Source organism: Puma concolor, chromosome A2 (genome assembly GCF_028749965.1).
Source record: "Puma concolor isolate L17-30 chromosome A2, mPumCon1.1.hap2, whole genome shotgun sequence".
In the NCBI taxonomy this organism is placed as follows: domain Eukaryota; kingdom Metazoa; phylum Chordata; class Mammalia; order Carnivora; family Felidae; genus Puma; species Puma concolor.
This window is the reverse complement of record NC_141668.1, coordinates 69,142,296-69,168,788: the sequence shown is the minus strand read 5'-3', so window position 1 is coordinate 69,168,788 and position 26,493 is coordinate 69,142,296. Positions and strand designations below refer to the sequence as shown.

Here is a 26,493-nt window from a genome sequence, read left to right as displayed (position 1 = left end):
GATGGATTAGATCTTGAATTAGATCAAGGCTGTGGAAAAGAACCCATGGGCTACAAAAAATAAAATAAAACAAACACTTCCAGAGCTTTAGCTACTAAAATAGAAAGCTTCATGTATTTTACTGGCTTGAAAACCAAACCCAATAAAGCAAGAAAATCAAGAGCAAAAACCTTCAGGCATAAATGAAAACTAGGCGTGATGCATTTAAAGGGCTAGTGTGTATTACAAAGTGAAAACACCTGCGTGAAAAGGCTGGCTGGTTTGCGTTAGCACAGGCTTGTGGAGGACTGCAGTAAAGCCTCCTACAGGCGCTGGCAGAACCCCAGTGCCCCAGGAAGTAGGCAGGTTCCTGTAGGTCGACCTGGATGAGAGCTGACTTCCTGCTCAAGACTGATGCTTCTTCAGGTCAGTGGGGCCGACTTTGGAAGCTACACAGAGAAAGAGAGTGAGGAGTGGGGGTGGGGCGAAGGAAAAGTGAGAAGCCCAAGAACAGGAGGGGTAAAGTGTTACCTCTTAAAAAGAGTGATTTTCAAAGTTGGTGAACAAACACTGACAGTTATACCTGAAGTGCCAGCCTACATTGTGCTGGTTCCAAGAGTTGTGTCCATCTGGGCTGAGTTGTTTGTTTGTTTCTTGGAAACTCTTCAAAGTAATTTGAGAGACAGAGGAAAGAAAAGCCCCGGGCAAAACTGCTTAAGTCACTGTCAATGCTTATGTTTGTGTAATTCAGGACAGATTACAGTCTTTATCATATTCCATCTTCATAATGACCTTGTGAGGCAGGTTGGGCAGGTTAAGGGCTGTCATCTGGCCCAGTCCTGTCATTCTTACCCTTGTGGAGGAGACCTCCTGGAGAAGTTAGATGAAGCTAAACTCTTACAGCTGGCCCACCACCTGCGAGGGGGTGTCGCAAGGGGGGCCCGGCAATCTGATCTGTAGCTGAACTGGCGCTGGGCTGTGTTGGGCTTCGGTTGGACTCCATTCACCAGTTGCTTCAAATGTTTTGTTTGTGAAAGATGATTTTGTAGCATATTATATTGGGCTTGTCTTTAGGGTGGAGGTGGAGGTCTCTTGGGACTTTTTTTATCAGGTGCTCCACCTGGCTCTGCTTTAGTCCCAGGCAGGATCAGGCGGCTCCCGGGATGGGGCAGCTCCAACCAGTGCTCCGTGCAGGTCATTGTAAGGAGCTGGTGACAACTTGTTGTGTTTCCCTTTTTCACATTTGGAAAAAGGAGGACTCGGGAGGCAATGTCTTAGTTGAAAGTCTTAGCCAAAGTAAAAAGCGTGACTGTGATGCTAATGGAAGGATTTCAGACAACGTGATGTCAATTAGATCTCAATTTAAAAAAAGAAAAAGACAATGTGGCAAGCAGATGGAATAGATATTTTGGGTCAGAGAGCACTTGCCAATCCCTTTATGTCACAGCACCTTGGAGCTTGCTCCATGTATGCTCAAAGGCTGTGTGTGACTGCCATGACCTCTTCTGGTACCTCAACCATCTCAAGATAATAGGAACAAGGGTGTCAAGTCAATGGTTGGGGGGGCGGGGTGGGGGAGAGGAATGGCCACAGGGGATGAAGAATGAAGTGATGGTTCAGAATTCCTTGAACAGAGAATCCACCTGCTGGTCCAGCCCCTCCCATCCTATCCCCCACCTCCTGAGAATTCTCCCATTCATCGATTCACTTATATAGATTTATCTGAGCACCTATCATGCACAAGACACTGTGTTACATTCTGGTGATACAGTGAGCGAGACTTGCAAGGCACGTGCCCTCACAAGAGATCAGAGAAAGTAAACAGGGCCATCTGAGTGGCTCAGCTGTTTGAGTTTAGGGCTGTTGATTTCAGCTCAAGTCATGATCCCAGGGTCATCGTGGGATCAAACCCTGCATCAGGCTCCGTGCTGAGTGTGGGAGTTTGGTTGAGATTCTCTCTCTCTCCCTCCCCCGCTCCACACCCTCTCAAAAAAAAAAAAAAAAAAGAAAAAAGAGGAAAAGAAAAGAAAGTAAACAAACATTGTGAGGAGGTAACAATGAGTCAGTGGGGGAGGGTGATAATAGAGGTCAGGGGAGACCACTGAGCCAGACCTGGGAGATGGAGACAAAACCAGCCACATGAGGATTTGGAGGGAGGACCTTCCCCTCAGGGGAACAACAGGAACAGAGGTTCTGAGATGGGAAAGAATCTTGTTTGTGGAGGGACAGAAGGGGTGCTAGTGTGGCTGGAGTACAGAGGAAGTGACCAGAAAGAGGTGTAGAAGACTCAGGTAGGCATGCAGGAGTCAGACTCTGCTGAGCCCTGTTGTGTAACTTGTGAGAACAGGGGTGGCCATGGGAGCATGCACCCTGGGCGACACGGGTTTGAACTGTACCAGTCCACTTACATGCAGATTTCTTTGCTAAACACAGTACAGTACTATAAATGTATTTTCTCTTCCTTATCATTTTCTTTTTAAAAAATTTTTTTTTTCAACGTTTATTTATTTTTGGGACAGAGAGAGACAGAGCATGAACGGGGGAGGGGCAGAGAGAAAGGGAGACACAGAATCGGAAACAGGCTCCAGGCTCTGAGCCATCAGCCCAGAGCCCGACGCGGGGCTCGAACCCACGGACCGCGAGATCGTGACCTGGCTGAAGTCGGACGCTTAACCGACTGCACCACCCAGGCGCCCCCTTATCATTTTCTTAATACTTTCTTTTCTCCAGCTTACTTCATTGTAAGAGATAGAGTATATAATACATGTAACATATAAAATATGTGTTAATCGACTGTTTATGTTATCAGTAAGGCTTCTGGTCAGCAGTAAGCTATTAGTAGTTAAGTTTTGGGGGAACCAAAAGTCATACATGGATTTTTGCCTGTGTGGGGAGTCAGTACCCCAACCCCCACACTGTTCAAGAGTCAACTATATTGTGCCTTGGAGCTGGGGGTTGGGGGAAGAGTGTCAAAGGATTGTGGGAGTCTGAGAAGTTCCTCCCAGCCTTCACGTGGCTGCAACAGCTGAGAGCTTGCGTGCTCAGGCAGGTGTGCACTGTTTTCATCCCCACCCAGAACTGGGTCCCCACTTCCTGTCAGTGCTGTTTGGTTTTTCTTAGGAGCCATTGTGTCTCTTGGGCTGGGGGTACATGGCCACATTTTTATCATTGTTTACTAATCACCTAGCAACATCTGCAGCCATCTGTACACTCATATTTTCCCTCCTCGTGTCGCTGCCACTTGCTGTCCAGCTGCTGCAGAAACTATTCGTGGACATAGAATGCTGGAAATTTTGCCTCAGGATTAGAGAAATTTCACTTGGCAGGAATGTCCAAGAATCAGGCCAGAGGGCATTTGAAGGTCATTACCAGCTGCCACATAGCACATACCTTTCAGGGTTCTGCTGTTGGGTAGTCCGGTAGCCCTGCATCTGGTTCTTTGAGTGGCTCCAACCAAGCCGCCTTCTACTTTCTTGCTAACAACCAACACTCTGCAGTTACCTCAGCAGGTATCATGTTCTCCTCACTTATTCCCATCCTGTTCTCAGTCTGATCTAGTATAATTCTAACTAATCCTAGACTCTGTGGACCTGTTATCCTTAATAAGGACCATTTGTGAATGGTCTTTCCAGCTTTTGACACTCAACTTTTCCTGATGACCTCTGACCTGGTTTGTCCTTTCACATCTCCACCGTTACAGAAATGACAGGTGGCCCCTGCTGCTTCCCTGAGCCCCAGTTCTCCATGAGAAAGCCCTGGGAGCTGCCTGCATGTATCCTCTGCGCCCGTGAGTGACTCTAACCCCAGGAATCAGATTGGAAGTTGCTTTTGCCTTTTCTCACAGAAGTCTGAGTATGTCCGCTTGCAAACTGGACTCACAGCTGCCTCTGATATTCTAGAATTCCCAAGGCAGGCATGAAAATTAGATCTAAGCTGTGACCTTCATTTCACACATGTAAAAAAGAATGCGTGAGGACCCGTGGCTTGTGAAAGCAGACTCGTATCTTCACAATCATTTTTCAAGTACCACTAATTGCCTTATACAATCAACTCCAACACAAAGCATTACTCAAACAGCTATTGAAATAGATGAGCAGATGGTACCACATCTGCATCACCAGCACAACTTCTGTATCTTGAATGGTGAGGTTGCTGTTCTCCCTCTGGCTTTCTGGATATCCACGTCTCAGAAGTGCTGGGATCCGAGCACACAATGGGCTTCATGAATATCTGCCCTCCCTGGAGACCATCATCTAAACTACACCAGCCAGCCCCTCTGCTATATCTGAAAGAGTCTAAGTCCCATGATTAAAAAGAAACATCAAACGGTGCCTGGGTGGCTCAGTCAGTTAAGTATCTGACTCTTTTTTTTTTTTTTTTTAATTTTTTTTTTCAACGTTTTTTTATTTATTTTTTGGGACAGAGAGAGACAGAGCATGAATGGGGGAGGGGCAGAGAAAGAGGGAGACACAGAATCGGAAACAGGCTCCAGGCTCTGAGCCATCAGCCCAGAGCCCGACGCGGGGCTCGAACTCACGGACCGCGAGATCGTGACCTGGCTGAAGTCGGATGCTTAACCGACTGCGCCACCCAGGCGCCCCAGGTATCTGACTCTTGATTTTGGCTCAGGTCATGATATCAAGCCTGGTTCATGAAATCAAGTCCCTTGTCTGGCTCTGCCCTGGCAGCATGGAACCTGCTTGGGATTCTCTCTCTCCCTCTTTCTGCCCCACTCCCACTCTCATGCATGCATGTATGTGTGCACGTGTGTGTGTGTGTGTGCGTATTTTCTCTCTCAAAATAAATACGAAAAATAACTCAAAAAAAAAAAAAGAAACATCAAGCAGAAGCAAGCATGACTCTGTTGCTCTTTACAAGGCTAGGAACCAAGTCGCCACATGCTAGATGGGGACAGAAGGGAAATTAAGACTCAGAGAGGCTAGTTCTTTCATATGGGATATAAGAGGAATCAGAGATTCCAAGGATGTAGTCTTTGGTTTGGTTTTGGTTTTTGGGTTTTGTTTGTTTTTTTGTTTTCCTCAGAAGGATTGAGGAATACTTGGGTTCACACTCTTATGATTAGAGGGGACATGAGGGAATTAGGACTAGAAAGGCATGTGAAATAAATAAAATGAAATTTTTAAGAATCCAGATCCATCAAAGAAACACAGATGTCCTTTGCCATGAGAAAGTGGGTAAAATACGTGTCAGTGTTTTGCCTGTGTGTGATGTTGTTGAACTAATGCTTTAGTGTGTTGGGAGTCTTTGCATTCCCTTCTCGTTTGGGTCACTGAGGTAACTGAGTGTCAGCATGGTGCACTGAGATAGTATGGAAAGGAAACTGGGCTGCGGGCAAGGAAACCAGGATTCCATCATGTGAGGACAAAAGGCAGTGCAGACCTCTGTACAAGGGGCTGCCCTGGTGGAAGGCTAAGACCCAGGGGCTGGGTCAGTGATTTCAGCCCATGTCCCCATAAAGCAGGTTTTGGGCCCCTCATTTTATAGCCTGGTGGGAAATGTGAAATACTTATGGGGTCACCTTTGCCTGCCCTCACCAAATATGTTAATGCCTACAAAGGCCTCTGGGTTCCCTTCTGAGATATATCATTTTCCCTCTCTAACATTGGACCATTAGGCAAATTCCTAAGGGGTCTGGAGTTACTGCTGAATTAGGAGAGATTGTGTTGTGAAAATTACAGATGAGATTTAGTCCTGATGTAAAGAGGAATTGGTGTTTTACAAATAACAGCGGCAATTGCTAAACAGTATTTATAGCATCATGCATGGAAATGGGTATAAATCCTAACAAAACTTGCTCCAGACCCCTCTTAAGTTATAGTCCGCTTCTGGAGCACAGAGGACTGGGAAGGGCCTCTGTGGATCTCAACTGAAGTTGTGGGGAAAACAGGTAAAAGTTTGATTGTGGATTTAAACTTTGAAGATACTTGGTAGAGAGCTCCTCCAACAGCTCAACTTTAAGTGACACTTAAAGTGACACTTAAGTGACACTATTTCTAGTGTATTTTCTATGTACCTGGTGCAGAATAAAAGTTGAGTTTCTGTTACGGTAATTGGGCTGCCCAGAGTCAACTAAACCCATGGGTCTGTCTTGTAGCTGATCCACCCTTCTGGACATGTGTAATGTAAGAAAGAGAGGCCAGAGAGGCCGGAAATCACAGTTTCTTCAGTATCAGGCTCTGAGGCCTTATAAAACCACACATTGGACAGCACCCTGAGGCTGGACCAGCCTTTGGGAATGGGCTGTGTGCCAAGGACTCCTGGCAGGTCACATAGGCCACTTCTAGACACCCTGAGCAACAACCTAGAGCAGTCCAACCAATAGAACACATTTCTTGGAGTTAGAAGAATTTGCTTTGAGTAGTAACTTTACTGTATAACTAGCTGAAGTAATTAGATAAGTGACTGAGAGCAAATCATTTCACCTCCAGGAACTGAGTTCTGGCATTTGTAAACTGAAGGCTGTGTCCTCAAGTAATAGCTGCTACATGATAAACATCTATTAAGATTTATGATAAGGGGCACCTGACTCTTGATCTCACCTCAGGTCTTGATCTCAGGGTCCTGAGTTCAGGCCCCACATTGGGCTCCATGCTGGGTGTGGAGCCTCCTTAAAAAAAAAAAAAAAAGATTGGGGCGCCTGGGTGGCGCAGTCGGTTAAGCGTCCGACTTTAGCCAGGTCACGATCTCGCGGTCGTGAGTTCGAGCCCTGCGTCGGGCTCTGGGCTGATGGCTCAGAGCCTGGAGCCTGTTTCCGATTCTGTGTCTCCTTCTCTCTCTGCCCCTCACCCGTTCATGCTCTGTCTCTCTCTGTCCCAAAAAATAAATAAATGTTGAAAAAAAAATTAAAAAAAAAAAGATTGATGATAAGAAACATGAACTTTATGTAAGTTAGGATGTAAGTCTTAAGAAGAAAAGTCTAGGCCTGGTTCCTTTAGAACTCCCTGAGTTCAAGTTTCTCAAGTGACTCAATTAAGTCAGTCTTAGAGTTATAAACAAAATGTTTCACTGATACAGAAACCTTTTTGAATTTCCTTAATGACAAGCATTATACACACTTAACAAAAACCTCCAATTTTTTTAAGTTGGAAGAAAATTTGGTATTGGATGAAAAAGTTTACATTATATGAAAAGTTCTTAGGATAGCACCTGACATTCCCTAACAATGATAGTTTTATGGAATATTATTGTAATTGACTTACTGTCTACATATGGGCTTAAACTCACTCCTTTGGTATGCAGGCTCAGTGGGAATATGATGTCTTTTCTTCTTTTTCAATCCCAACAACACCTAATTCAGTACTCTAAATATAGTCAGCATTCAATAAAAATTTAATTATTCGCTGAATCTAGGCTGTCAGGGGAAAAAAGGACATTGCTACTTGTTTGGACATGCCCCTCTGATTAAATGCCACTTTTGCCTTTCTAGCTAATCAGTCAGTTAACTAAGTGTGGTGCACATTTGACCTTCTCCCTAAGAGAGGGTCGTTGGCTGAAAATCAGATCCGGCATGATCATATTGGATGTAGTTTCATGTGTACTCCATGAAGGAGATTAAACGTCCAGGTGCCTCCCACATTTCCCCTTAACGCTTGTTCTTACAGTCTCAACATCTCAAGAGTCACACCAACACATCCGTCGTCAGTTCCCAATCATGTTTGCAAAAGGTCACTGTTCATACTGTATTAGGGTCCTTCAGAAAAACAGAACCAATAGGATGTGTATACATAGACTTATTTTCAGGGATTGGCTCACTGATTGTGGGGGCTAGTAAACCCAAAACCTGCATGGCAGGCCAGGTGACTCGGAGAAGAGTTGTAGCTCAAGTCTGGAGGCAAATTCCTTCTTCCTTAGGGGACCTCAGTCTTTTCTTTTTAAGGTCTTCAACTAATTGGATGAGGCCCACCAACATTATAATGGAAAAGAATCTGCTTTCCTCAAAGTCTACTGATTTAATTCATTAAATATTAATCACATCTAAAACAATAGTTTCAGAGGAATCTTTGGTTAAGTGTCCTACTCCTGACTTCGGCTCTGGTCATGATCTTATGGTTTGTGAGTTTGAGCCCCACATCGGGCTCTGTGCTGACAGGGCTGAGCCTGCTTGGGATTCTCTGTCTCCTATCTCTCTGCCCCCCAACCCCCACCTCGTTGCTTGCTTCCGCTCACGTTCTCTCTCTCTCTCAAAAATAAACTTTTAAAATAAAATAAATAAAACAATACTTTCACAACAACATTTAGGTTGGTGTCTGACCCAGTACCTGGACAGCAAAGCCAAGCTACGCTGACACATAAATTAACCATCACACCTATTAAAGCAGACAAAAGGATTTGGGCCCTTTGCTGTTACCTTTGGAAAGTTCACTAATTTCTTTCATTATTTAAAATTGTCCACAAATAACAAATAGTTCTTACATTGATGATTTTTTTTTTTTTAATTTTAGAAGGGAAAATTTTTTTCCAGGTCTTTCATTGCTTCCTCTCACCAAATCCTACTTCAAATTGTGTTTATAGCCTCCGTAATTTTTACACATGGGTGCTCGGGATGCACAGAAGAAAAAGCATGGTTTCCAACCTTCTCGCGCTGTAGTCTGAGAAGGGAAGAGTGTGCAAACTATTGCAAAGAGTGTGCAAACTATGTGCTTGCTGTTCTGAGTTGCACAGGGCCAACAGAGGAAATAGGTGTTTAATAAGTAAAATTTGCACGTTGACAGTGCCTGTATATACAAGTCTTACTAGGTTTCTCTATGTGGCACCGGGAACTTGCTTCCTCCCTGCATAATGGTTAGAGATTTGATGTCCTCTGCAGCTGAATGTGAGGGCATGTGCCCCAAACAGGGGTCGAAACGCATCGTTCATTCTCTGCTCCCTACACACACTCAGCTAAATAAATTTATTCTCCCAGTAAAACTTGTTGTCTAAGGAGATGACATTACCTCCGTGGCAGTTTCTCTTCGCTTCTGCTTGCAACTTGTCTTCTCATTCCCAACTTCATGCTTATGAAGCCCCAGGTTTTTTTTTTTTCCATTGTGTTAAAAAACACATAACATAAAATTTGCATCTTAACCTTTTCTAAGTGTACAGTCAGTGGTATTTCACATCCATGCCCGGAACTCTTTTCGTCTTGTAAATCTGAAACTCTGTACCAATAAACAACTCCCCAGTCTCCCCTCCCCCAACCCCATTATACTTTCTGTCTTTATGGTTTCGACCGCTAAGTGGAATAAAATAGTATTTGTCTTTTTGTGACTATAATTAAGCTCCACATTTTTAAATGGCCTGGAGAGCTACATGCGTAGACATGGAGCCATGTCTGGTGCTGGAGGAGACGATGTGTGGGAGTATGTCACCGAGACCAAGGCAAAATTTCCTTCCCCACAGTGCCACTGGGAGTTGATCATGCAACTCTCGCACTGGAAGCTCAGAGCCAGCAGAGTGTTAAATAAGCCCAGAATTTAAGTGAGGCTTTATCCTGCAGCCACTGCTGAGAAGCCACTGCCAACGGGAAGTGGATTCTAGAAACTAGCATGCTAGCAAACATACTAATGTAATCCTGGAATTACAAGCACCTGATGGGTTCTGTCTGGCAGGCCTCCCTCTACCTCATTGACATCAGTGGGAGGGAAAGGCAGAGAGGCTAAAGGGGCAGATGGGCTCATGGACAGAGACCAGAAATTTTCAGAGATCTCCAGTTCTAGACCACAGACAGCACCTTTGGTTTTCTAGTCCTGTATTCTAGATCCCTTCAAAAGAGTGAAGAAAGCTATCAGGACTTCCATCTCTGTTTTCATATTTTTCTTTGCTCTGAGACACAAGCCCCGTTAGTTGTCTGGGGCCAGCACACAAAGGTTAAGAAATCCTGCATCCTGCTCAAAGTGTGGGGGGTTCTGGGTATTAGATGGTGCCAGACATGTCTGTAATTGCTTTCTAAGCATTGGGGGAAGCGAACAGAACCCAAATTTCTCAGTCATTCTCGTCACATGCTTAAAATTCCAGTGTACTATTAGATCCTAAAATGGTTCAGAATGAGAATTCCAGGGAAAATGGAATTATTAAATAGAAGAGCCTGAGGCATATACCATTTAATAAAGCTGCAAAACAGTCTCAGACTTTACAAGTAGGGGCGAAAATGGTTAGTATAAGGCTTATGCTCTGGCTTTTTCATATGGTCTTCATATATTCTTTATACATTCTGCAATTAAATGTTTATTATTCTATTTAGATGACTTCTGCCCATTAACCATCGGTTTGAAATGTGATTCCAGGGCAAATCCTTTGTGCTTCTATTCCTCTGTTTTGTTCTCCCAGCTTTTCAGAGGAATTGCATTACCTCGAGTCTTTAAAAAATTACTGAAATTAAGAAATGTCAGTCCCTCCTATTCTATATTAGGCAAATAAATGCATGATCAGTTCCATTTTCTCCCCATGGGCACATCTCCTGGGAATCCTAATTAGGGAGATGCTTCAGGAGCATTGAATCAGAGCAAGAAGACTTAGTGGGATGATGCAGATGTCTGCTAGCATTTGTCTGTGGCAGCCTGGCTGCACCTGTTCACAGCAGGGGTGAGTCTGGGCACCAGACAGAACTGTGGGCTCTTATGCCCCCACCCCTTCTACTGGGGCAGGCTGGACGCCACCACATGCAGTTTTAAGGTAAATTTCGAATATTCTTATTCTGCAAATATCTTAAGCATTGTGAACAATCTCTTTAATTGAGATACTTCTGCAGACACGGCCAGTAGGATTAAAGGTTGCTGTATAAATACTTCTCAGAGGTCTGCAATCAATTTTTCCTAAGTGCTTTTGATGCTGTTGCAAGAGGCAGCATTTCATCAGGCTGGAGGGAAATGCCACAGGGTTATCACATCAGGTAGGTCGAAACCATGGGAAGAAGACAAAGAAGTGGGAAATACTGAGATGGGAAGCAGTTGAATGAGAAGAGGTAAGAAGGTGAGAGGCAGGAAAGGGAAGAACAAATATTTTGTAAGAGGACCTGTTTTTGTCGGAGGTATAAATTGCCTTTAAAGAACTGCTTCAGTGGGGCGTCTGAGTGGCTCATTTGCTTAAGTGTCTGACTCTTGATTTCAGCTCAGGTCATGATCTCAGCATCCTGGGATCAAGCTCTGCGTTGGGCTTCACGCTGACAGCGCAGAGCCTGCCTGGGATTCTATCTCCCTCTCTCTCTCTCAAAATAAATAAATCAACATTAAAAAAATTGCTTCAGGGATCATGGTTCCTCATAGCAACTTAGGCTATATGAGAATCTGAGCTGAAGGACAAACCATGCATTCTAGTCCTAGGTTGATCTAACAATAATGCCTTGGGCAAGTTGCTACCTTTCTCTGTATTTTTCATCCATAATCTCAAGATAACTTAGTACTTGCAAAGTGAAATGAAAATAGAGACATGACTAGCCATGGTGATGTTCATCCACACTCCTGGTTATTTTTTCTCAGCTGTGTCCTTCCTTCTCTGTTTATCTTTGCCATGAAGTATTGGCACCCACCTATTTAGTTTTCCTAGTGAGGCCCAAACTAGAGACAACCTCCAAAGCAAAGAAACAATAACCAACTAAACATCCAGAAATTGCCCAGAACATATAATGCCAGAAAACTCATCTATAAATTTCTTCAGGCTTAGGCATTATTGTCAAGGGACTAAGAAACAAATATCATCGTTCAGCACTACGTGCTAGGTTATAATATATACAGGATCTCATTTGTGTTTTGTCCAAACTTGCTAGATAGGCATCACGGTCTCACTTTACAGATATAGAAACATTTCTGAGAGCTCAATTGTAATGAATGTTGGAATGGTTTTTCAAACCCACTTCTCAGACTTGAACCTTCCATTAATTCCTAATACCAGTTACTAGTATGGGGGAGTATTCTTTGAAGCACTAATTCAGGGATGTTTAATACACGTATTATATGATTGACAGGGTGGACTTACTGAGTAATATGACCTAGGGCCTAAGGTTACTTCACCTTCCTATGCATACATTTCCTCATCTGTAAAATTAGGTTTTACTCACAATACCAAATAAAGCAACAGAACAAAGTAAAAAATCTAGAAACACATCACACATGTCTGCTCACCTGATAACAAAGGGGTAGTGCAGTACAGTGGGGAAAAGAATCACTTCATTAAATGGGACTCAGTTAAGTGGGTAGAAATATGAAAACAAAAAGTCTGGGTCTCTACTTCACACTATATCTCAAAGTCAATTTCAAGTGGATTAAAATTTTTAGAGTAATGGGAGAACATCTTTATTACCTTAAAATAAGCAAAGATTTCCTAAACAGAACAGGAAAAGTATTACAAACAGAAGGAAAAAAAGATAATACATAAGACTATAAGATTAAAAAATGTGGAAAGCGCTATTAAGAGAGAGAACAGGTGACCCACAGTATAGAAGAAAAACATTTTTGCAAAACATACCACTTGCTCAAATCCAAAATATAGGGGCACCTGGGTGGCTCAGTCAGTTAAGCAACTACCACTCTCAGTCAGGTCATGATCTCAGGATTCATGAGATCAAGCCCTGTGTTGGGCTCTGCACTGACACCTTGGAGCCTGCTTAGGATTCTCTCTCTCCCTCTCTCCCTGCCCCTCCCCACTTGTAAGCACTCTCTCTCTCTCTCTCTCAAATAAATAAAAATTTAAAAAATAGAGTATCTAAAAGTCAATTTGAAAAAGCAGATTGTTATGATGATTAAATAAACAGGTTTAGAGAACAATCTGGAACATAATATTCATTCACTTCATATATGCTATTATTTTTACTATGAATCTGAATTTCTGCCTATTGCCAGCCTAAGGGTCTCCAGTTTTTGTTTGGAAAACATGGTAACCATAGTAATAAGGCACCAGAAAGGCAAATCTATAGAATAGGATTCAAAATATGTGCTTTAGCAACATGGAGAGTAGCATTTATTTTTCCAATATTTCAGTTTTTACTTGTTGCTTTTTATTGCTGTGTGCTGACGGGAAAGGTATAAAGTGAGGAATAGTATTATAATCTAAATTCGGCTCAAGGAGCAAAGCATGTTCCTGCTCTACCATCCATCCCTTCCCTGGGCATCACAAACATCTCACAGACCTCTCATTCCTGGAGTACCTCCAAGCTCCAGAGAGTCTCCCATCTAAGAATCTTGAGACACTCAGAGTGTCTCCCCTGAGTCCTCATGCTTAAGCCAGTCTGAAGGTCCGGAGGGACCAGAGTCTCCCCATTTACTTAGTATCTGATCTCTCCTGAGGCCCTGTGGAAGAATAGCCTGTCACCACATCTACCAAAGGGCTTTGAGGACTAATTCTCTCACAGTCTTCAAGTCCCAATAACCCATCCTCCTGTTATCAGTACCCTCCATCCCAAGTTGACCTAAGTGACGTCTCTTTTAATGTGGAAAATCCCTTCAGAATCCTGGCCTCTTGAGTTCATGACCACTCTTTCTTCTTCAGCTACCCACTCTCCTTGCTTTGTCTTACACTTTGTCATAACCTGAAGTTATAAAATTCAGGCATGCTACTCATTAACCATAAAACCGTGTTCTTCCAATTCGTTCTCATCCATTCCCATGAAGTCTTTGACTTCAGCAAAGCCAACAGTCTTTGAATCTCTTCACTTACCAACTGTCACCACAGTTTCCAGGTGAATTTTGTCTCTCCCAAATTCGTATGTTGAAGTCCTACCCCAGCACCTCAATGTGGCCGTATTTGGAGATAGGGCTTTCAAAGAGGTAGAATGAGGTAAAATGAGGTCACAGCCCATATGGGATATGGTTGTGTCATATCCCATATGACTGGTGTCCTTCTCAGAAGAGGAGATTGGGACACAGACATGTGTCTGCACAGAGGAAAGACCATCTGAGGACACAGTGAGGAGGTGACCATGTGCAAGCCAAAGAGAGAGGCCTCAGAAGAAACCAAGTCTGCTGACACCTTGATCCCAGACTTCTAGCCTCCAATGCTGTGAGAAAATAAATTTCTTCATTTAAGGTTCCCAGGTAATAGTATTGTTATGGCAGCCCTAGCTCACTAATACAGCTACCTTCCATTTTTTCTTCTCTCTCAGTCTGATTTGTATTTCATGAGCCATCTACCACTCTCTTACTACATCCTTACTCCATTGTCTTTCCAGTTCATTGGCCTAACAAAATCTCAACACTGGATGAATTTAATAGTCTGTCTCATACCAGCCTGCACCTAGGCACCTTAATGTGGTTGGAGAAAATCACAACACCATGCTAATTGCTGAAACTTCAAAGCCATGGTCTTGATCTCAACCAGACCTACTATTTCTCTAGTTTCCCTTTTAGATCCATAGACATGCAGGCTTTCCACCTCTCCTCTCACTCCCGACAAATTATTTTGCCTTCTTCTCATTTGAAAGGATCCATTAGACAAAATTCACTCAACCTTCTACCACCAAATCAATACATTTCTCTGTTGGCACCCATCTTTTCCTCTTTCCTTCATGTTGCAATGGAACTGGTATCTCTGGCTAATCCTTCCACTTGTGCTGTAGATCATATGCTCCCCATGTAACTCAGAAACTTCCTTCTTGGAATTATCTCTTCCCTTCATATATTTGACTTCTCCCTCTATATAGCTTTCCCAACATCATTTAAATATAATTAAGTCTGTTCCATTAAAAACAAAACAAATATAAAAACAAGCCTTCATCCCATGTGATAGATTGCCAAAAAATGGCTTCAATTCTTTACCCCTACCAGTGGGTTTTGCAATGGGATTTTGCAGCTCCTCCTATTAAGAGTTAAATCTCTTTCCCCATATCTTGAATCTTGGCTGACTTTGTGACTCACTTTGGATAGTGAGATGTGGCAGAATGGAATGCCAATTCATGACTAGGCCCCAAGAGATCTTGTAGGTTTGTGCTCTAACTTAGAACCCTCCCATCACCATGTAAGCTAGCATGCTGGATGATGAAACATGGTCCAGGTACCTCCCCCATCCCAGCCAACAGAAAACCAACTTTCTAAACTATAATTAAGACCATTCTAGATCAGCTAGCCCTCAACCGACCCCAGATGCATGAGTGGGTCTAGGCAGGCCCAGATCAGAAAAACCACTCAACTTACCCAAAGACATAAAAGTTGTAATAAATCCTTGTTTTAAGATACTCAGTTGTAGGGTTGTTTGTTACAGAGCAATAACTGATATAGCCTCTATCCCCTTCCAACTACTATCTAGGCTTTTTCCTCTGAATTCCCACCTAATTACTTGAAAGACTACACTACATTTCCTGTTTTTACTTCCTTCCCATTCTCTCGTTTAGGTACCTCAGTCTTGCTTCAGCCCAAACATTCACTCTTCGAAGGGTGTTCTTGCCAAGATCTCCATGACCATCCTGTCATTAAATGTAGTGGACACTTGATGTAAATCTTACCAAACTTCCTAATGGCATTTATCACCAGTAACTCTCCTTCTTTGGCTTTTCTGCTTAGACACCTCAGTTGTGACTCTCGAGCCTCTCCCTCTGGGGATCCTCAGCAGGCTTCTCTTTAATTTCCAACCCTCTAACATTGCTGTTACTTGGGAAGTGTGTCCTGGGCCTCTACTCTTTCCACTGTATAATCCTTCCTAGAGATGCCATGCATTCATTTTATTTTGTACAACTATTACTTCTTTTATAATTTTATTTTTTTTAATTTTTAATGTTTATTTTTGGGACAGAGAGAGAGAGCACTTGAGCAAGGGAGGGGCAGAGAGAGAGGGAGACACAGAATCGGAAGTAGGCTCCAGCCTCTGAGCTGTCAACACACAGCCTAATATGGGGCTCAGACTCACAAACCGTGAGATCATGACCTGAGCTGAAGTTGGGTCCTTAACCAACTGAGTCACCCAGATGCCCCTATAATTTTACTTCTATTAAAAAATTGAAGATGTACATTATTTAATGACCACATGACAATCACCACACTGTTTTGTTCATCAAATTTAACTACATTATAGGTGGTTAAGAAATGGCACATATTAAATAAGAAAATACAAAAAAATTAAGTTTTTCTTGGCCTATTGAAATTAGGTATATTTTTAATCTTGTAGATGGTTTCTATCACCTATATGTTTTCTTTCAGAATGTATGAAATAAGTGTTGTGTGGCAAAACCACATCCAATGTTCTACTAACATCTCTAATATCCTGTTTCCACTTAGATTTTAGCCTTGTTATTGCTCAATATCTCATTAGCAGTCTGATGCTTTAAAGAAATTTCTTCTACTCTTTTCAACAATTTCATTGTTCCCAGAAAGAGGATTGGTCTAACTAAAGTCGCCCTATCACCAGGAACAAAATTCTCTAGTTTTAAATAGGTTCAAAACTATTTTTTTGATTTTTTTAAAAAAGAATATATATTTACTAAAGAACTCTTCTAGGAAGATATAGATTCTTTCTAAAATGATGAGAATCTAGAGAATAAGCCCTCCCTGTTAAAGGCTATACAATGTTGTTTGAATTGACCAAAAAACCCCCCAAAAAACCCACAGATTTCCCATTGTAGAAGTGGAAACTAAAGAAAGCATACAGAAAATACTGGAAACCTACTCAAGGCTTTTAATGCATTCATGACTATTTTATATTTTATGGCTCAGAAAACCAAAGTATATCATTCAATATCCTGTAGTAATTAATTTGGGAAGCTTTTCTCAAAATAAAATAATGGAAAACTCCTTCATTTTGGAAACTCATTTAAGCTTTATGTAAAACAGAATGACCAGTGGAAGGGTAGGATTTGTACTGGAAAGCAGGTTTAAGAGAGATATTCATTAATTTGGAACTAACAGTTCTAGGAAAGTGCAGATAACAAATATATCACAGAAAAACTTTCCACTTCTTTGTGCCGAAACTCTACTTACAAATCATTCGCCAGAGCCTTTGCTATTGGAAATATAAATATTACTATAGAGTTGAGTTTCAAAACTTCATTGTCTTAAAATAGTTTTTCTTTATGAAACAAACCAGATAAATCAGTTGAAAAAAATTTTTTTTTTAATTTTTTTAACGTTTATTTATTTTTGAGACAGAGACAGAGCATGAACGGGGGAGGGTCAGAGAGAGGGAGACACAGAATCCGAAACAGGCTCCAGGCTCTGAGCTGTCAGCACAGAACCTGACGCGGGGCTTGAACTCACAGACTGAGAGATCATGACCTGAGCCAAAGTCGGCTGCCCAACCGACTGAGCCACCCAGGGGCCCCAGTTGAAAAAATTTTTAACAGAGTTGAATTAAGAAACTTGTCTCCCGACTTCTACTTCTTATTCCATGTGGCTTTTCCCACAGTGATGGATACTCATTAAAATGAATTGTACTAGTCACACCAACAAACAAAAATGTACATGGGCTTTCAATTAGCATTTGGCTACACTGGCCAGTGGAAGGTAGTGACCACTCTCCTTCTTGTCCCTGCTGCATGAGCCCCATTTAAAAATGCCTGTTTAGAAACCCATGGGGGAGGGGAAGGAAAAAAAAAGGAGGTTCGAGTGGGAGAGAGCCAAAGCATAAGAGACTCTTAAAAACTGAGAACAAACTGAGGGTCGATGGGGGGTGGGAGGGAGGGAAGGGTGGGTGATGGGTATTGAGGGCACCTTTTGGGATGAGCACTGGGTGTTGTATGGAAACCAATTTGACAATAAACTTCATATATTGAAAAAAATTAAAAAATAAAATAAATAAAAAAAACTAAAGGATTCTCAAAAAAAATAAAAATAAAAAAATAAAAATGCCCGTTTAGGGACACCTGGGTGGCTTGGTTGGTTAAGTGTCCAACTCCTGGTTTCAGCTCAGGTCACGATCTCACAGTTCGTGAGTTCAAGCCCCACGTTGGGCCCTGTGCTGACCGTGCAGAGCCTGCTTGGATTCTCTATCTCCCTTTCTCTCTGACTCTCTCTCTCTTTCTCTCAAAATAAATAAATATATTTTTTAAATGCCTGTTTATAGTCTCCATTGGAACGATACATGTCCCTCTCTCAGTAAGTAAATTATTTCTTTGTCAGGTGGGTGGGATTAATAAGTACAAGCATCTAAATGCCCAGAACATAGATCATGCTTCTAATTCTAAGAGAATGGCTAATCTTTATTTTTTATTGCTATATTTCTACAAATAGTCTTTGTCTCTAAGAGGTTCCAAGAAAGGTAGTACTACAAACTCTGACCTACTTAGTCCCTCTTTCTTCCTGTTACTCCCTTTTTATGCTAGCATTTCTGTGACAGCCTAGCCCAAACCACTGTAGAAATCCAAGTCTGCAGTCCCAGGTTACAGTTAGTTATTTCACTTGTGCCATTAGTAGATGCCACTAGGCAATATTATTTGGGGGTCAAACAAAAGGGTACCATTTTTTTCTGAGCTGAGGAAGGCTTCATCAGAGATATAATATTAAAACTAAGTCTTACAGAATCTGTAGGAATCTGCCATGCAGAGAAGAGATAGAGGAAACAGAAAGTGTGAAGACACAAAGGCAAAAATACCAAAAACAAACCTTACTTGTACATATGGGATTATTAAGCAGAATGCTTAGAGCATAAGGTAGGGAGGGATTGATGGAGCAGCATGAAGCTGCATTGTTAAGGGGATTTTAAACCCTGCTGAGAAGGTTGGACCTCATCATGAAGGTAATGGGAAGTAGTGCTTTGAAAATAATCTGATTTATATCTTAGAATACTTCTGATGATTCTATGAAGTGCTAATTGACATGACAACTAAAACAAGTAAAGAGAGCACTTGAAGATGATAGAAGCTAGCATGTAGAGAAAGGGGGTAGATTTGAGAGAAATTTCTGAGGTCTGATTGGGAGGACTCAATGGTTTATGAAATATGAAAGGAAGGTAAGGAATTGAAAATAAATGGGCAAGATTGGCAACATGGCAACGCCATTAACAGAGACGGGGGCAACAGGAGTAAAGCTGGGGTTCAGAAGGACTTGGAGTTGTCACAGGAAATAAGCCAGCTCATTTATGGGTCAAGTAGTATAAAAGGAACCTCTGCATATCCCCCTCTGAACCCCCTAGTTTCTCTCCTTAAGAATAAAGGATATTAACTTGTTTGATCACACATCACCAAAGTAGCTACATTTACTTCTAGACAGGGACAATGTACATTAAAATGCCAAACACATAGGAATTTCTAGTCTCTGGAGAGTTCTGTCTCTCACTCAGGCTGTACTCATGTGCTCTCTCCACTCCAGGCACTTTCACTCATGTACTCTCTCTCTCTCTCTCTTCAGACAAGACACTTTAAAAATATTTAGCAACTTTATTGAGATATAATTGACATGCAATGAACTGCATCTATTTAAATTAAACAATTTGATAACTTTATACTCACTTATTTTCTGCTCTCTATTTCATTAGTTTCCATTCTTGTCTTTACTATTTCCTTTCTTCTACTTATTTTAGGTTTAATTTGCTCTTCCTTACTAGTTTCTTAGGATGGATGTTTAAGTCATTGATTTGAGATTCTTTTCTCCTTTTCTGGTAGTCATTTAGTGCTATAAATTTCACCGTAAGGACCGCTTTAGTAGCAGCCCACACATTTTGATACATTGTATATTTATTTTCATTCAATTTGAAATACTTTGTAATTACTTTTTGGTTTCTTTTTTGGCCCTTGGATATAGACGGGTTTTATAGAGTTTGGAAATATTCTGAGATTTCTCAAAATACACTTTTGTTGTTGGTTTATTATTTAATTTCATTGCGATAAGAGAACATACTTTGTATGATCTGAGTTCTTTTAAATTTAATGGCACTTATTTTATGGCCCAGAATATGGACTCTGCCTACTATTCTGGGAATCTTGAGGTTTTCCAGTCTGGCTGGTGTGACGGGCACTGTTTTCTGGCCCACTGTTAGTACCAGGCACGTGCTGCCTCACGTCCTCCAGGCGGTTCAGTTTCCAGCTTTGGGTAGTTTCCTCATATGCGTTCATGCATCAGTTCTTAGCTGAATACTTAAGGGGAACCCTCCACAGATCTCCCAAGTTCCCACTCTGTGAACTTGTCTCTTTTTCAGCATTCTGTCTTCCTCCTCAGAATTCTAGTCCCCTTGGTCTTCCTGGACTCTCAGTTCATTCACTCAGCCCCTGGGGAGTCTGTCAGTTTCTGCCTTCATTCTCCCTCTTTGCACTGTGGCTTGGAAATGCTCTCAAATCAGTAAAGTGGGGCAATTGCAGGGCTTACTCCATTTTCTTTCCTGCTTATCCAGAATGATTGCTTTTCCTTGACTGATTTACAGTGTTCTGCAAGCTATCATTTCCTATATTTTGTCTGGTTTTGGTTGTTTCAGGAATGAGGGTAAATCTGGTCCCTGTTACTTCATCTTAGTTGGAAGCAAAATTCTCCCTCTCCCTCCCTCCCTCCCTCCCTCCCTCCCTCCCTCCCTCTCTGTCTCTCTCTCTCTTTCTTCTTTCAAGAAGCTGCAACAGTAGGCATGTCAGAGCCTTTTCCTACAAGGGAAGAGACCCAGCCATCTCCTACAGACTTACTCATGTCAGCTGGGCCAGCAGCTACAGCTGTCCATACACCCAAGGCAAGCCTGGGAGGAGGGATTTGTATTTGTCAACTTTTACAGTGGTAACAAACAATCCAAAATCTAAGTAGTAGATGACCACAAACATCTATTTCTTGTTTACATGACATGAGGACTGTAGCCGTCTCTAGCTCAGCTGGGCTCAGCTAGCTATGCCTGGTCCAACTGGGCTTGCCTGGGCTCATTTCAGCTCTCTACATCTTCTTTTTCCAGAAATAAAGGTGAAGGCATGCTATTTTCTTGGTGAAGGTCCAGAGCAAGAGGCACAGGCCAAAGCACGTAGTACAGTCCTGGCATCCCTCACATCTGGGCACATTCCATAGGCCAAAGCAAGTCAGTAGCTAAGCCCAAAGTCAAGTGTGTGGGAAAGTACACCCTACCCACAGGGAGCATGGCAAAGACAGAGAAAGAATGAATAATTATGAACAATTACAATCTTCTATAGCATTGGAGGCTTACTCTCTCTTGCTGTATTTACTATGTGTTCTAGCACAATGGACCTCTTTACCTCTTTCATGGTACCAAACACATCACAGTATTTTACAGATTAATCTCAATTTGACATTTATGTGACTCTTCTCTCTCCTCCACTGGAAAATAAGCTTCATAAATGCAGAGATGTTTCCTGGTGCATGTAGGCAGTAAGTAACTGTTGAATGAATGAATGAATGAATGAATGAATGAATGTCTTTCTCTGCTTACTTCCCCAAGGCACTAAAAAATGTGCTAGGTGGCATTTGGTTAGAACCTGCATAGGATTAACTAGGACCAAATGATGCTACATGGTCTAGCCATGCTTGCCAGACAGCTCAGCTCTGGCACTCAACTCCACTATAGAAAATGATGTAGACTTTTGCTTTCCTTTGCTGTTGTTCTCCATACATACTCCTGAGGACATGCAGAGCTGTAGTTAGAGCAACACTTCCCTCCAAAAGAAAGAGAAATACAGATTAAAACAGAAGTGATGGGAATGCAAGCTGGTGCAGCCACTCTGGAAAACAGTATGGAGGTTCCTCAAAAAACTAAAAATAGAACTACCGTACGGCCCAGCAATTGCACTATTAGGCATTTATCCACGGGATACAGGTGTGCTGTTTTGAAGGGACACATGCACCCTCATGTTTATAGCAGCACTATCAACAATAGCCAAAGTATGGAAAGAGCCCAAATGTCCATCGATGGATGAATGGATAAAGAAGATGTGGTATATATATACAATGGAGTATTACTCGGCAATCAAAAAGAATGAAATCTTGCCATTTGCAACTATGTGGATGGAACTGGAGGGTATTATGCTAAGTGAAATTAGTCAGTCAGAGAAAGACAAAAATCATATGACTTCACTCATATGAGAACTTTAAGACACAAAACAGATGAACATAAGGGAAGGGAAACAAAAACAATATAAAAACAGGGAGGGGGACAAAACAGAAGAGACTCAAATATGGAGAAGAAACTGAGGGTTACGGGAGGGGGTGTGGGAGGGGGGATGGGCTAAATGGGTAAGGGGCACTAAGGAATATACTCCTGAAATCATTGTTTCACTATATGCTAACAAATTTGGATGTAAATTTTAAAAAATAAGAAATAAAACAAGTTAAAATAAATAAATAAAATAAAATAATAAAAACATCCTTTGAAAAAAAACTGAAAAAAATAAAAGTGAGATTCCATTTTTAACCATCAAATGAGAAAAAATAAAATAATAACACTGCATGATGGTGAGAAGGTGAAAAAACAGGCACACTCCTATGCTGGAGGGATGTAAATTGGCACAGTCTTTAAGGAGGGCACTTTGGGGCGCCTGGGTGGCGCAGTCGGTTAAGCGTCCGACTTCAGCCAGGTCACGATCTCGCGGTCCGTGAGTTCGAGCCCCGCGTCGGGCTCTGGGCTGATGGCTCAGAGCCTGGAGCCTGTTTCCGATTCTGTGTCTCCCTCTCTCTCTGCCCCTCCCCCATTCATGCTCTGTCTCTCTCTGTCCCAAAAATAAATAAACGTTGAAAAAAAAAAATTTAAATATAAGGAGGGCACTTTGACACGCCTATTGAAAGTACATTCTCTGTTGAATCACTACACTGCACACCTGAAACTAATATAACACTGTATGTTAACTATACTGGAATTAAAAGAAAAAACTTAAAGTGATTTTAAGAAGTACATTCTCTGTGTCTTTACAGTTTTCCATATAATTTTGCCCTATGAATATATTCGATAGATTCTATATGTCCTATTTTGCCTTATGAATATACTTACACAAAGACAAAGGTATACAAGAATATTCAATGAAATTTTGGTCGTCATAGCAAAAGATTGGGAACATTTAAAGGCCCAGCAAAGATGAATTGATTAAATAAAACAAGCAGCTGTGAAGCACTTAAACCTAGGGTAGCTCTTTATCTACTGATACGAAGTGCATTCCGTAATGGTAAGTGAAGAAGGGAGAGAGGGAGGCCATCAGGGAGGCAGTGAGGAAGGGAATACTCCAAAGGGAAATAAATGGCACGCTCATAAAGTAGCAAATGTTTGACTATAGCTGAATTGAAGAACACGTGTAAGAACCCAGAGGGAAGTAAACTAGTAATGTAACTAGCAGAAATGTCCTGAAGGCCCTCAAATACTACACTGGAAGGTTTACTCTCTGTGTCTCGAAGATGGAGAAACCCTAAAGCATTTTAAGGAGGAGAATGTTTCAATGTTTTAAACAGCTGAAAACAAGCCCAAGCAGTGAGTTATTCATAATAGAATCACTTTGAGAAAAACCCCAAGTTGCAGATACTGGCAAAACCATAGCATCCTTCCTTAAAATGTCGGAGAGGGAAAACTCTGAAATGATAAATTTAAGATGGCACCAACTAATATGCTAAGGAGAGAATAACTGGAAAATTCCATCAATTCTTAAAAATAATGTCAAGAAATCATGAGTATGGAGTTTAAGGGCAAATTTGAAGGATGGTAAAAATAAAATTGAACCCTCTGGTCAATTTCAGAGAGAAATAGGAAAAGAAGTCTTTAATTCTGCTGTCTTTACAATCCATAGTCCTACTTACTACTTAGAATTCCTGCTGCATAATTCCTATTTCTTTTTGCTTCCAAGACAGAAGGAAATTTTCCCATGTTTTCTATTGACATGGAAGCCATCTTAGATTTTTTTATATTTTATAGCAACATCATATTTAGAATGAGGATGTGCTAGTTCACCCTTTGCTCATACACCAGTCACCAAGAACATTGTCCCAAGCTCGAAGACATGCTCAGCTTGTCAAAATGACAAAAGAGCCATGGAAATAGGGGAAGCCACCAAAGCACCCAGAATGAAGGAGCACATATCAACTCTTTTAAAACAAGAACACAACCATCTGAAAGGCTCCACAAGGTCAGAGCAGGAGCTGTTGGAATGAAAGGAGACATCCAGGTCAAGTTGCATCCGTGAGAGTCAATGTTATCTAAAGAATGGGCTGCCTCAGAAGGAGATAATTGTCCTACCAGAAATGTTCACCCCATGACGACCCAGTCACTTAGAGTATTTGTCTGAAGGATATAAGCAACAGAGGAGACATAGGACTAGAAGACTCTAAGGATTGTTAGCAATTCTAAGAGCCTGATTAAAGCTGGGTTTAAAATTTCCCAGTGCTCAGAGTCTGATGTGACTTTAAATGAATTTGTTTAAATGAAGAATTTTTTCTAAGATATTAATTTATGTGAAATGATAATGAATGCTTTTAGAAAGATATGAGGACACAAATAATAAACAAAGAATTCAATATCAGAATCTATAAGGAACTCCAGGAATTAAATAAGGAAGGAAAAGACAAACAATCCAATAGAAAAATCTTCTCCAAATATCAACAGACATTTCACAGAAGCCTCAGCCCAGATGGTAAACAAACAAGGTTAGATGCCACCAGAGAAAGTCAAATTAAAACAAGATATCATTTTACACCCACTTTTAGCAAAACAGAGAAGTCTGACAATACTAAGTGTTGACAAGATTATCAAACAGTGGAAACTTTTATACACAACTGGTGGGAATTTATAATGAATTGGTTCAAAACACTTTGGGGGAAAAATTGGTATAATATACTATTTTTGAATATTTATATGTCCTGGAACCCAACAACTCCATCATTATACCCAGTATATACCCTAGAAAAACACTGGTACCCATACACCCAAAACTACATAAGAGCATTTGTAGCAACACTGATGGAACAGGGGGAAAAATTAAATGGAAACAGTTTAATCATAGACAAAGCAATGGTTAAACATATTTTGTGATATATGTCCACAGATATGATGCAACTTTGAACGTAAATGGACATCTATGAATTATAATATATTGACACACCAAGTTGCAAAGAATTACATATTATGAAACAAATGTTCCAAAGCTCAAAAAACCTAAATAATAAGTTACTTAGGAATACATTTAGATATGGTAAAACATATAGATTAATGATAATATTGAATGAAAACAGCAAGTTGCAGAAGACTAGAACATGACCCCATTTTTATAAAGCTCTAAAATAAGCAAGACTATGTATTGTGCAGAGCTACAAAAAAAAAAATGATTTTACATGTAAAATTACCTATAAAAACCTGATAGAAAAGTGAAGTGGTAAACACAAAATTCAAGATGAGTTATCCCTGGCAGGGAACAAGGAGCTGGGATTGCAGAAGGGAACACAGGAAGCTTCAACAGAATTGATTATGTCTGGTTCATTGTCTGTATGATACGTTCACTGATGTTCATCTTGTTATAGTGTTTGGTAACTTACAAGTATATCGTATGTATTCTTTTGTGGTCTCAAATATTACATAATAAAAATATAATTAAACCACACAAAATTGTTTTTGTTAAGATGGCTATTCTTCCAGCTTCCTCTTCCTGGACTGCCCTTTTTTGTATCTCCAAACTTGAATGAGGGTCACAGGCCTGAAAGAAGAAAAAAGTGTGTTGTAAGATGATACATAAAAATGCTGTCTAAGCACAGCTCAGAACTAATGATCTTCCCGGGCTGGATGTCGCAAAATTATTACAAAAGTGACAGAGCCAATTCTCTGTTACTCTGTTGGGTCGTATTTCAGTTTAGTGGCTCAGTTTTCAGAATAAGTCTTGCCTTTAAAATACCCTGTTCCGGAGCCGTTATGGTCTTCAGCGAGTCCCTGGCTATCAAGTGCTTTCTCATTCTGCCCCTGAAAACTGAGTGACTCATTTACATATTTTAAAGGAAGGGTGAAAAGAGTTTCTTTGTTTAAATTACAACTTTTGTCTTAAATATAGTTTTGTTTTTTTTACCTTTGTTACCAAACATGTTAGAGGAGTGAGAAGTGACAATTGTTAATAAATTTGAGTTAAGCAGTTTTCTTTTTTTTTTTTTTTTAATTTTTTAACGTTTATTCACTTTTGAGAGACAGAGACAGAGCACAAGTGGGGGAGGGGAAGAGAGAGAGGGAGACACAGGATCTAAAGCAGACTCCAGGTTCTGAGCTCTTGGCACAGAGCCCGATGCGGGGCTCGAACTCATGAATCACAAGATCATGCCTGAGCCAAAGTCAGATGTTTAACCAACTGAGCCACCCAGGCACCCCTGAATTTTCATTCAGATTGGTTTCTCAATCACTTTCAGGGCTAGGGAGGCAAAAATCTAACTACCCTCAGCACCTCACTCCTATCCCAGTACCTCTCATCTCCCATAATCACCATCTTGCTGGGTTTCCCCCAAGCAGGATGTCTTTCTGATCTCGCCACATGCTATTCACAGACACACTCCCATCCCTTCTGATTCCCAGACTCAAATCTTTTCTACCACTTTCCTTTTGCTATAGACAGGGCTGTAAGGGGGTTGGGCACTGAGACCAGTGAGATGTACTGGGTGGGTGCTGGGGACATTGGGAGGTTGGGCCAGGTGTTTAATCTGACATAATTCGTATCAGAACTACATTGACGGCTGT

General features: G+C 41.3%; 1 protein-coding gene and 1 long non-coding RNA gene across 2 annotated transcripts in view; one reads left to right on the top strand and one right to left on the bottom strand.

Moving 5' to 3' along the window:
• On the top strand, positions 1 to 25,028 carry LOC147583252 (uncharacterized). The gene is made up of 2 exons (XR_015246838.1): positions 1 to 405; positions 23,704 to 25,028. It is a non-coding gene; the product is annotated as an uncharacterized LOC147583252 (long non-coding RNA).
• The window catches only part of COL28A1 (collagen type XXVIII alpha 1 chain), a 177,858-nt gene continuing 176,127 nt past the window's right edge, over positions 24,763 to 26,493 (bottom strand). The window contains exon 36 of the mRNA XM_086695633.1: positions 24,763 to 25,474. The gene's annotated coding sequence lies outside the window, so the exon portion shown is untranslated. The remainder of the gene's footprint in view (positions 25,475 to 26,493) is intronic.